General features: G+C 38.7%; 1 long non-coding RNA gene across 1 annotated transcript in view; it reads right to left on the reverse strand.

Moving 5' to 3' along the window:
- Positions 1-2,504: 2,504 nt before the first annotated feature.
- LOC122702164 overlaps positions 2,505-13,222 on the reverse strand; it is a 33,394-nt gene continuing 22,676 nt past the window's right edge. Inside the window, exons 2-3 of the long non-coding RNA XR_006343192.1 lie at positions 4,855-5,036; positions 2,505-2,636 (exon numbers count right to left, since the gene is read on the reverse strand). This is a non-coding gene — a long non-coding RNA (uncharacterized LOC122702164). The remainder of the gene's footprint in view (positions 2,637-4,854; positions 5,037-13,222) is intronic.

Genomic DNA, 13,222 nt, shown 5'->3' on the forward strand with positions numbered 1-13,222 from the left:
GGGAACCATTTGTGTTAGAGGGAGCTGAGACTTCCTAGGAAGAGCACCCCGAGGCCTTTGGGGAAAAATATGTTACGTAGTACAGTGACAAGCTTGAAGAAGGGTCCAATATGCATTTTTTTCAATGGTTGAACAGAAAATGAACAAGTAAGTACTCTGGTTTTCAAATACCTAGGTGATTTTAGGCATAGTTTCTCCATTCAGTGATTGGTTAAAAACCCAGAAAAATCAGGAAACTGAACAAAAACATAAAGTTGTAGAAGGGAATCACATTCCAGCATTTCTTAGTTGTTTAGTCGCTAAGTTATGTCCAACTCTTTGTGACCCCATGGACTACAGCCCACCAGGTTCCTCTGTCCATGGGATTTCCCAGGCAAGAATACAGAGTGGGTTGCCATTTCCTTCTCCAGGGGATCCTTCTGACTCACGGATTAAGCCTGCATCTCCTGTATTGGCAAGAGGATCCTTTACCACTAGCCACCAGGAAAGCCCATTTCTTTGTTGCCACACAATTATTTGAGTGAAATAGGCTGTCTGAAGTTGTTGTATAGATATTGGAACTGAAGAGTATTTTCACTTGAAATTATTTTGACTGATCTTATGAAGCCTTATAGCCACCACAGAATAAATCTCTGGTATTCTGATGTATCTAAGGGAGCAAGATTGGGTTTCTCAGGTGGTGCAGTGGTATAGAGTCCACCTACTAATGCAGGACACTGTTTGATCCCTGGGTTGGGAAGATCCCCTGGAGTAGGAAATGACAGCCTCCTCCAGTATTCTTGCCTCAAGGAAAACTCCTTGAACAGGGGAGATTGGCAGGCTATACAGTCCATAGCATCTCTAAGAGTCAGACTGACTGAGCAACTGAGCACGCAAGAGAGCAAAATGGGTTTGTGGTATATACGGGTTGGGGTTAGCCGAAAATAAAAGTGCAAAACTTCACCCGTTATTTTACAATTTTTTAAAAAATGATTGCATTCTAAAACTTTTAAGGGTGAAGAACTTTGCTTTATGTAATTTTCCCACTGCTGTCTTTTATAAGGGCTTATAAAGTAACAATTTTCTCCATTAGAGAAAAACACAAACTTTCTAAATTAATTTAAGCTCTCTCTTTACTGTCCATCACCTTTGGCACATCATGTAGCAAACCTCGTACTAAAAATCAGCACGTGGAGCATTATCACAATTTATAAAATCCTCTGGAGCATAACATGCAAAAACCACTTTTCACTAATCGAAGAATCATTGTGAACTTGACTGATGATCCTATGATAAATGACCTTCATTGTTTCTCAGAAAGTATATGCTTTGTAAATACAGTACATTTCACATGATCTGAAACTCAGTATTGAGGAAAGAGGCTCTTTTTAGTCCAGCAAGAGAATGAAGGATGACTTTTTACTTAATTTCTATGCCTTGGAACATGCCTCTAGCAAAACTGTTGGGACTTTCTGTGTTTACATTTGTAGAAGAGAAATCCTAACCTGATGAGTAAGAGTGCAAAAAGCATGAATTTTGCACTTGTGATTAATTCAGAAACTTTCTTTGCAGAAACTAATTAAACCATAGAAATTTAGATAGACTGACCTACAAATTTCATTTAATCCAAACTGACCAAGATTTCTAAATGTACACTATTTTTTTTCTAGAGTTGGGAAATCCATTCACAATTATAGCTAATAATGGTTTTGTATTGAAGATTATGAATATGAAGTAGATTAAATCATCAATAAACCATTATTTCTATTATGAGTTTTAAAAGCTAAATAAGAAATTCTCTTGTCTTTGGTCATGATACCTAAAGAAATTTACTTAGTAAGTGGGCAATTTTATCTACTTAAAGACAGATATTACTGATATTACTTTGAAATATATTAAAGAACCAAGATAAGCACCTTGGAAGACATATATTGGACAAATAGTTGACAACCAATATTATTTGTGTAGGATAAAAATGGGAAAAAATGGATTAAAAATATAAATCATTCAACACCCACATGAAAACGTAGGGGAGCATCTACACCCAGGTGGACCTAACTTCTAAGTCCAAGACTCTACCAAACAACCCAGGGGAGGTCAGAGTTCACAGAACTCTGAGACAATGCCATCACACCCTAGAAGAGCTAAAGCCATATTCTGAGTCAGAGTCCCCTTTCGAGAATAATATATCAGGGCAACAGTGTTATAAAATTCTGAATAATTTTTCTGAGAATTGTATTCATCAAGAAAACAAAATGTTAATAAAGATGTTTCTAAGACACTAGAGATTAATAGTCATGTTGTTTTATTACATTCTTTTTGTTTCAAATGATTCATCTTTCAGAAAAAGAAAAACTCAAAATCCTCCAAATATGATCCATATTGCTGAGTTGGACTATAGAACAATCATTTAAGCATGCTGGCTTACCATTTACTCTTTCAATTACGTAACAAATTATGACTGAGCAGTAACTAGGTCAGCTAAAAAGGAAGAAAGACACTCCCAAGGAGCTCACAGTTTACAGTTAAGAGAGGGCTTCCTGGGAAATAAACTGATTAGGAAGCTATGGTTTTGCTCTTGGGTTTGCAAGTCCAGGAGTTTCATTTTTCAGTTTACCCATGGGGCTTCCTAGGTGGCCCAGCGGTGAAGAATCCATCTGTCAATGCAAGAGATACAAAATACATGGGTTTGATCTCTGGCTCTGGAAGGACCTCGGAGGAGGAAATGGCCACCCTCTCCAGTATTTTTGCCTGGAAAAAATCATGGACAGAGGATCCTGGTGGGCTATCATCCATAGGATTGCAAAGTGTTGGACACAACTAAGCAGCAGGCGTGATATAGCATAGGTAAGCTGACTCAGGAGGATAAATGTACGAGACGCACAAACAAAGATAAAGAATCTTGAAAGCATCACAATAAAAAGAAGTCTTGGTATATACAGGGGTTCCTTCATAAAATTATTAGAGGATTTTGTGGCAGAAACATTACAAGCCAGAGGGAGTAGGATGATACAGTCAGAGAGCTGAAAGAAAAAAAAAGCAACACTTGCCAACCAAGAATGCTAAATGGAGCAAAACTGTCCTTCAAAAACGAAGGAAAAATAAGGAACTTCCCAGATAAAACCTGAGGGAGCGCATCACTGCTAGGCTTGCCTTAACAAGAGTTGCTAAAGAAAGTCTTTCAAGTTAAAATAAAAGACCCTAGGCAGGAACACAAAAGGATATAAAACTGTCCCTGGTAAGGGAAGTATATAGATAAATACAGAATCCTTTAATGGTGGTACATAAATCATTTTCAATTCAGATATAGAGCTTAAATTATAAAAATATACTTATGAAATATGTTAATGGATTAAAAATATTTTTAAAAAGATGAATTTTTGACATTGATAACAAAGGAGTGGTGAAGACTTAAAGAAGTAGAGCTGTTATGTCACTGTACTTAATTTGTTATCAGTTTAAAATTGATTATTTTAGTTATAATATGTTTTATATAATCGGTAAAGAAAATACCTGTAGAAAATGCACAAAGGAAAATGAGAAAGGGATCACAGTCTGCCATTGTATAAAAGTAAACCACAGAGAAAAAAAAAAATAAATAAACCACAGAGAGAGGCAGTGAGAGGAAAGGAGGGACAACACAATCATACAGCACACAGAAAACAGTAAACAGAACGACAATATGAGGTTCTTTCCTATCACCAATTACTTCAAATATAAATGATTTAAACTCTCCAGTCAAACTCTCTCTATATATGCCTTATATCTAGAGAGGCAGCTCCTTTCTGCCTCCTTATGTCTAGTAAGAGAATCACTAGCCCACTTCAACTGGAAATGTACCAAAAAGATAATGGGAATATAGTTCAGTCAAACAGGCAGTTTACAAAGTCAACAGTCATGCATTAAGTCTATAGAGTTCTATGCAATATGCTTCTTATATTCACAACTGCAGGTTCAACCAAACATAGACCAAAAATATATTTTAAAAAATCAAGAAAGTTTCTGAAAGCAAAACTTGAATTTGCCCTGCACCAGGAACTATTTATATTTTTTATTTCAGAATTTACTATTTACTATTTATTTCAAAATTTACCTTGTGTTTACAACTATTTGCATAGCATCTACATTGTATTAGGCATTATATTAATAAGTAATCTAGAGGTAAGTTTAAGTATATGGGAGGATATGTGTAGGTTATATGCAAATACCACATGATTTTGTATGATGAGTTTGAGCATCTGTATGGGGTCCTGGAATGAGTCCCCGAGAATTTCAAGGGACAATTGCATTTTGTTCTCTTTTCTCGCCTTACATATTCTCCTGGTCACCTCAGTCTTCTCTATGACTTTGACTACCATATCTATATGAATATTCCCCAACTTTATATTCCCAGCTTGGATGACTATAGTCTTCTCTATAGTCTTAGATAACCAAGATGCTGATAGACGTCACCTCGATATCTCACTTAATCTTCCATTTGTTCAGGCTGAATTTGTCTCTTTCCTCTTTGTCTCATTTTGGTTAACAGTACCATTATGTACCTAGCACTCAAACCAGAAATCTTCTAGTCATTCCATACAGTTTTCCTTCCCACACACATATGAGTAGTGAGTCCCATTTACTCAATTTCTCCTAAATTTCCACTGCTGTTATTCTGATGCAAACCATTATCATCTCGCATATAGATCAAGGCAACCATCTCCTGCCCCCTACCCTCTCCTGTTACCCCATCCTTCTTTGTGCTTTAAGAATAGAAACAAGATATATTACTCTTCTATTGAAAGCCGTTCACTGATCCCCTTTAAGATAATGGGTGAAATCCAAATGTTGCATAGCTTAAACCATTCTCAATAATCCGACTATGACCTACCTTACCTGTAATCATGTTTGGAGCTATTATATTTGCTTCCTTTTTTAAGACTCAGACTGGACCTATTTTATTATTACTCCTTCCCTGGAGATTCTCATTCTGCAGCTGGAAGAGAAAAATCTTTCTTCTCTCTTGATGGAGTTATCAGCATGTGGGACTCTAACTCCCTGTGTTCGTGTTCCTCACCCTGTAGAGAGATCCCGGCAGAGTGAAAAAGAACGAACGATACGATGCAAAACAAAGAAGAGATTAGAGACAAGGATGGAGAAACAGAGCACTAACAGAAGTTGTGTCTCTGGATCCCGTTGCCCTGAAGATTACTGTTGACTTTCTGCAGTTCAGATTTCTCTTATATGTTTAAGTTCACTTGAGCTGTATTTCTCTTGCATCAGAGTAGTGATTTATATACATAATTGAAACTCATACATTCAGTGTGTAGCCATAAAGTACCACATGAACACATTCCCATTATATGTCACTGTGTCTGATACAGCATTTCTCTTCATTTTTTAAGTGAATGAGCTTGAAGACTAATTCTTCAAGATTCTGTTTAAACATCAAATCTTACCAAGTTACTTCTTGATAACTTCAGATTAAGCTGACCATTATATTTTGAGAGCCTCTTCATACATACAGAATTTACCCTTTTATATTTATTCATAGCCTTTATTAGGTGGTAAAATTTTGGAAAAAAGGGACCCTTCCTTCTTCATTTTTGTCATTGATCATAGTGTCTGAGGTAGAGAAAGTGCCAAATTAATATTTGTTAAATGATGGATGATTTTGCAATTTATGTTTACTATTTTAAATGGGAAATATTTTTGTGTTTGGGGATGTTTTATCAATTTGCTTTTGGACATACTTGTAGGAACCTTCATATTATCACTTTATTTATACACTATGGGAACAAAGAAAGGAACAAATGCTATTGCTTTCATTTTATACAAAGTATAAATAAGTCAATTTATAGTATTTTGTCAACATGTAAGTTAGAAAAATAAATGGGATTAAACCAAAAGGAAATCGCCCTTAGGACATAGGTTCCTAAGCATTGTGAAGTGAGACTGATATTAACAAGCAGCAATCCAGTGGAGACTAAGCCAAGTGTTGAGGTAAAGCTTTTAGAGTAGATACCCTTACAATTGGGCTTCCCTGGTGGCTCAGACCGTAAAGCGTCTGCCCGCAATGCGGGAGATCCGGGCTCGATCCCTGGGTTGGGAAGATCCCTGGAGAAGGAAATGGCAACCCACTCCAGTATCCTTGGCTGGAGAATCTCATGGATGGAGGAGCCTGGTAGGCTACAGTCCACAGGGTTGCAAAGAGTCGGACACGACTGAGCAACTTCACTTCACCCTTACAATTATCAATTTTTTTTCCATTTATTTTTATTAGTTGGAGGCTAATTACTTTACAATATTGTAGTGGTTTTTGCCATACATTGACATGAATCAGCCATGGATTTACATGTGTTCCCCATCCTGATCCCCCCTCCCCGCTGCCTCCCCATCCCATCCCTCTGGGTCTTCCCAGTGCACCAGCCCCGAGCACATGTCTCACGCATCCAACCTGGACTGGTGATCTGTTTCACACTTGATAATACACATGTTTCGATGCTGTTCTCTCAATTTCAAATCTGGTATGTGCAATCACCAGACTTAAGCCTCATATTCATTTTTCAAAGATTAACAACAATAAATTGATGTACCTATACACAACTGGGGCTTCTGTCATAGCTCAGTTGGTAAAGAATCCCCCTGCAATTCAGGAGATCCTGGTTCGATTCCTGGGTCGGGAAGATCCCCTGGAAAAGGAAAAGCCTACCCACTCCAGTCTTCTGGCCTAGAGAATTCCGTAGACTGTATAGTCCATGGGGTCGCAAAGAGTTGGACGTGGCTTTCACTTTCATACACAATTGTTCGTAGAAAGCTCTGTAACTTCCCAATGTAAGTCTGTTTTCTAATATTCAAAATAAAACTCCAAGTCAGTTTGCATGAACTTGCATCAGACAGCCTCTGTATTTCATTTTCAAATTATGTTGTATTGTTCACTTCAACCAATCTCCAAAAGCAATTTTAGTAATTTAATATTATTTTATTTTACTTGAGATAAAACAATCTCCAAATTGATAAATAGATGTACATAATTCTAGCCAACTAGATTGATAGCAAGTAATTGTAAACAGTATTTTAATTCTAATAGAAATATATATATATATATATATATATATATATATATATATATATATGCTTAGTTGCTCAGTCATGTCCAACTCTTTGCAACTCCACAGACTGTAGCCGACCAGGCTCCTCTGTCTGTGGGATTCTCCAAGCAAGAATACTGGAGTGAATTGCCATGCCCAGGGGATCTTCCCAACCCAGGGGTCAAACTCCGGCCTCCCGCATTGCAGGGAGATTACTGAGCCACCAGGGAAGCCCAAGAATACTGGATTGGGTAGCTTATCCCTTCGTCAGGGAATCTTCCCAACCCAGGAATCAAACTGGGTTCTCCTTCATTGCAGGCGGATTCTTTATCAGCTGAGCTACCGGGGAAGCTCACATATATGTACACACACACACACACACACATATATATATATATATGTATATATTCAAAAGTTTTTTATAATTTTAAAATATTGTCCTCTGTCTTAAGCCAGGTTGCTTCAACAAAAATACTGGGTGGCTTCTAAACAACAGAAATTCATTTCTCACAGTTGTGGAGGTGGGAATCCCACGATCCAGGCTGGCAGGTTTGCAGTTTGGTGAGGGCCTGCTTTCTGGTCCATAGGTGACTATCTTCTCACTGTGGCAGAGGGGAGCAAGAGAGCTCTCTGAGGTCTGTTTTGTAAGGGCACTGATCCCATTCATGAAGGCGCCATCCCCGTGCCCTAACTACATGCCATGGGCCCCGCTTCCAAATACCATCCCCTTGAGAGTTAGACTTCAGTATGTGAATTTGGGGGAGCACAAACATTCAGTCCTTAGCAGTTTCTGATCTATCATTTACTGAGAAGCTGCGTGAAACTCTGCCCCCATTTGTATGGATTGCTGAACGAGTATTGTCATTCCATCCATTTTAAATTTCATATATTTTGAAGCAATGAAATTGAATGAAATGATTTTTGACATTTTATGTTTCCAGATAATTGTTCCTTTTATTCTTATAGTGTCCACCTTTCTCCCTAGCAACGAATATTCAACCATTCCTTATCATAATAGCAAATGACTATTTAGTGCTTCAAATGACTAGATGGGCTTCCCTGGTGGCTCAGCGGTAAAGAATCCACCTGCAATGCAGAAGATACAGGTTTGTCCCTGGGTTGGGAAGGTTCCCTGGAGAAGAAAATGGCAACCCACGCCAATATTCTTGCCTAGGAAATCCCGCTGACGGAGAGCCTGCTGGGTTGCAGTCCAGGGTCACCAGGAGTCCAACATGACTCAGCGACTACACCAACCGCCGTATATTTGCAGGTTTACAGAGAGTTTTAGCCCAGTAATACAATGCAGTGCTGAGTTTGATGGAATCATAGCATAAAATTTTCTTCATTGATCTTCAAAAAAAGCTGTGAATCAAACCAGTTCTTTCACTCATCTGTACTCAACACCATTGTGTCCACTTTCCTTTCTTTTGAGGTTTTTAGCCAAAAAAGAAAAAAAGATCTAGGACCATCTGATTTTAACCCCATAGGCAGAGATGACCATTTACACTGATGAACTCGGATTCTTTCCTTTGGTTGCTGTTCTTCAGTCACTCAGTCGTGTCTGACTCTTTGTGACCTCACGGATTGCAGCACTCCAGGCTCCCCTGTCCTTCACTATCTCCTGGAGTTTGCTCAGAATCATGTCCATTGAGTGGGTGATGCTGTTTAACCATCTCATCCTCTGCCGTCACTTTTCCTTTTCCTATAGGAAAGCTGAAAATCTTTGAAAAATCTATTTATAGAGCATAACATAACATTTCATTTTATTTAACCTGATAATTTGTTCCATTCCTTAGATATGTAGTTCTGATCAAACTGATGAATTCCTCCACCAACCCCATAAACTTCATTCTACTCAATGTGGTTCTGACTTGGCCTAAGATTTTATATCTCCTATAGCTCTGTGGGATAGTTTGGAGTTGTATATTCAAATAAGGTTTTTTTTGTTTTTGTTTTTTTTTGGTTTGAAGGTATCAAAAAAGTCTATAACCTATTTGAACTAAATAGTAACTACTGTCTCATGAAACTTAGAATTCTTGGAACAGAGCCAACCTCAGATAATAGCTGCATCCTGGCAATCAGAAATTGTCCTCAGGGTTCTCCTGTACTCTTTCGCTTGTCTCCACTTAATTTCCATCTGCAGGCAGGGGCTCCTCTTGTGATCGTCAGAATGACTTCCTGGACTCCCTCTTAGCTCTTAGGAAACACCGTGACTGTGCCAGTAAAATCACATGACCATATTGGAATAACCAGCCTTGGTCACACCCTGTATATCCTGTGCCTAAGGGAAGATATGATATGCTTTTCCAAAAGAAAAGAAAAAACAGGATGATATAAGCAAAGAGGAGGAAATGGAAGCCCGCTCCAGTATTCTTGCCATCGACAGAGGAGCCTGGTAGGCTGCAGTCCACGGGGTTGCAAAGAATCAGACACGACTGTGCACACATGCATAAGCAAAAAAAGGGCATAGGATACACCCTGTATGACCACATCATAGCTTTTATAAGATTACTGTTCTAGAAAACATTCATCTGATCTGTGCAGCCCATATATCCTGAACAAAATGGTACAAAGAATAATGTTAAAAACAGTCAGTTGGAGGAAAGATTGTTTAGGAAAACTATACACTTTTTGACTTATAAGATGTTTTAATGTCTTATACAAGATTTTGAAAAACAAACAAATAAACAAACTCATGGTCTCAGAGGTGCTCTTAAAATATACCTGATGAGAATTTACATTGGTATAACATTTCTGGAAAACATTTTTGCCAATTCGTAACCAAGATAGTAAAAGATCTAATGATTCTTAACCTAGGTATTTATCTGCTTCTAGGTATACAGCCTAAGGATAAATTAGAAATAAAGACAAATATGTATCAGAATGTTAGTCATAGAACATCAGTCCTTAAAACTGATGAAACATTCAGTTCAGTTCAGTTGAGTCCAGTTGCTCAGTTGTGTCTGACTCTTTGCAGCCCCATGGACTGCAGCACGCTAGGCCTCCCTGTCCTTCACCAACTCCCAGAGCTTGCTCAAACTCGTGTCCATCGAGTCGGTGATGCCATCCAACCATCTCATCCTCTGTTGTCCCCTTCTCCTCCTGCCTTCAATCCTTCCCAGCATCAGGGTCTTTTCCAATAAGTCAGTTCTTTGCATCAGGTGGCCAAAGTATTGGAGTTTCAGCTTCAACATCAATCCTTCCAATGAATATTCAGGATTGATTTCCTTTAGGATTGACTGGTTTGATCTCCTTGCAGTCCAAGGGACTCTCAAGAGTCTTCTCCAACACGACAGTTCAAAAGCATCAATTCTTCGGCGCTCAGCTTTCTTTATAGTCCAACTCTCACATCCATACATGAATACACAACAACTCTCACATCAGTACATCAAAACCATAGCTTTGACTAGACAAACCTCTGTTAGTAAAGTAATGTCTCTGCTTTTTAATATGTTGTCTAGGTTCGTCATAGCTTTTTTTAGGAGCGAGAGTCTTTTAATTTCATGGCTACAGTCACCATCTGCAGTGATTTTGGAGCCCAAGAAAATAGTCTGTCACTATTTCCATTGTTTCCCCATCTATTTGCCATAAAGTGCCGTGATCTTAGTTTTCTGAATGTTGAGTTTTAAGTCTACTTTTTCACTCTCCTCTTTGACCTTAGGAAGATTAAATGTACTACAGTAGCAGATGGTTTAAAAAAATCATAGCATATTTCAAATAGTGGAATATCATGTAACCATTGTAACTTAAATGAAAAGAAAAATGCTCATATAAAAACCAGATTTGAAGCTACTTAATACAAATTTAATCTTTATTTGGTGTTTGTAAATAGTTGTATCTATAGAGTTACACAAAAATTTCAAGTTTTTTTTCCCCTGGTGGTCAAGATTACATGTGGTTTCACATTCCTATTTTTTTTCTAAGTACATAATTTATTGTTACTATTGATTTTTTAAAGAAAAATCTTTCTTCCTGAAAACTGTATCTTATTTAAAACTCAATATTCAAAAAAAGAAGATTATGGTATCTTGTCCATCATGGCAAATCTATGGGGAAATAATGGAAACAGTGACAGACTTTATTTTCTTGGGTTTGCAGATGGTGACTGCAGCCATGAAATTAAAAGATGCTCACTTCTTGGAGGAAAAATCTATGACCAACCAAGACAGCATATTAAAAAGCAGAGACATTACTTTACCAACAAAGGTCATCTAGTCAAAGCAATGGTTTTTCCAGTAGTCATGTATGGATGTGAGAGTTGGACCATAAAGAAAGCTGAGCACTGAAGAATTGATGCTTTTGAGCTGTGGTGTTGGAGAAGATTCTTGAGAGTCCTTTGAACTTCAAGGAGATCCAACCAGTTAATCCTAAAGGAAATCAGTCCTGGATGTTCATTGGAAGGACTGATGCTGAAGCTGAAGCTCCAATACTTCGGCCACCTGATGTGAAGAATGGACTCAGTCGAAAAGACCCCAGTGCTGGGAAGGATTGAAGGCAGGAGGAGAAGGGGATGACTGAGGATGAGATGGCTGGATGGCATCACCGACTCAATGGACACGAGTTTGAGCAAGCTCCGGGAGTTGGTGATGGACAGGGAGGCCTGATGTGCTGCAGTCCACGGGACTACAAAGAGTCAGACACGACTGAGCGACTGAACTGAAGTGAATTGACTATTAGACACCATGAATTAAGAGTTTTAAGTGCCTTTTTAGTAGCTATGTTACAATGCCAATATAACTAACTCCTTCCCATAGTGCAACAAAGAATATCTAAGAACTGCTCAGATAACATGAGATACTTAAGCGTGTTGGTAAACCAGCAGGGAGAGAGCCACTTGGACTCCTAATGGTGCCAAAGGATGTCAGCTTCCTGAGGCAGGGGCAGGGTCCACTGTCCCCAGCACAGTGGCTGACACAGACGCAATACTCATGGAATTGCTCATCAAACACATTTTCTCACTCATGCAAAATAACAACTCAACTAACTATAGCAGATAACTATGAATACAACTCACTGGCTACCTGTGTCTTTGAAATCTTTAAATGCTGGCACATATGAAGAGAGGCTTGTTAGTTGGCATTTATGGAGAAAAGGATGATACAATATGAGACCTGGAGGTTCTCCTGGAGACTCCCACCCCTTCTGATGCTGTGAAGTGATTGTCATACAAATGGCACTGAACAATAACTGCACCACACTAACATCAAACAAAAGCATTTTGGATTTTCCGAAAAACCAGAAATAATTTTCCAGGTGTAGGCAATATACTCATGTTGGCATTTGTAAGTTCTTACATGTGGTAATAAATATTGGGAAGCAGCCATGCCAGTTGTCTTGGGGGTGGTGGAACCATAGTTATTGGATTTATGGTGTTCCAGGTCAAAGCAGAAACTACGTCCTTGCCTTAAGTTCATGCAGGGATTCTTGGTAATATGTGGGGTCAGAATGGAGCTTACACTAACCTGCTTTCCATTAACTTTTACTCTAGCATTTGGTTCTGCAAAGAAACTGAAAATGACTAAAGGCAGTAAATAAAACTTGTGGCTCGATCACAGCTCTGCAGTTGTTTGCCAAAGGTTAGGCACACTGAGTGAATAGCAAGAGGAAAACAACCTAGGAATCTACAGATTGAAAAGATTTAAATGCACTTGTTTCAGCATGTACCCTCATAGGCCTTCTGTTAATAGTAGGATAACTGGTGTGCAGGGTTGCATGTTATAGGGATATTTGGTATATATGACAATCGAGAGAAATGGCACCAAATCCTACTTGGAGTAAAGCCCGACACTCATTCTCTTTATTTAGCAGATTCTCAGCGTGCACATCAGAGTTGAGATGTCTCAACATCACTTAGGGGTTTGGAACAAAACTGAGAGTGGGATCATTTGATTTCAACAGGATGTAAGGGAAACAGAGCTGCCCAGCCCTCAGTGGCTTACTACTGATCTCTTGACTGTATTTAAACCACATGCTGCTGGTCAGGCCACAGAGGGGATGCCCGGAGTAACCCTGAACAGGATAAGGAGGGAATATGTGAACAATATTAATGCATAATGTCTGCAGTCTACAAAGTTAATGTTCCCCCAGGCTTCTGGTCCTGAGGTAGAGTGAAGGAAACAGAAGATAAAAGTGGAAGTTAGTTTGGCAGGTAATGGATCATGGGGAGAAAAGCC

The sequence above is a fragment of the Cervus elaphus genome, chromosome 10, assembly GCF_910594005.1.
Source record: "Cervus elaphus chromosome 10, mCerEla1.1, whole genome shotgun sequence".
Taxonomy (NCBI): Eukaryota; Metazoa; Chordata; class Mammalia; order Artiodactyla; family Cervidae; genus Cervus; species Cervus elaphus.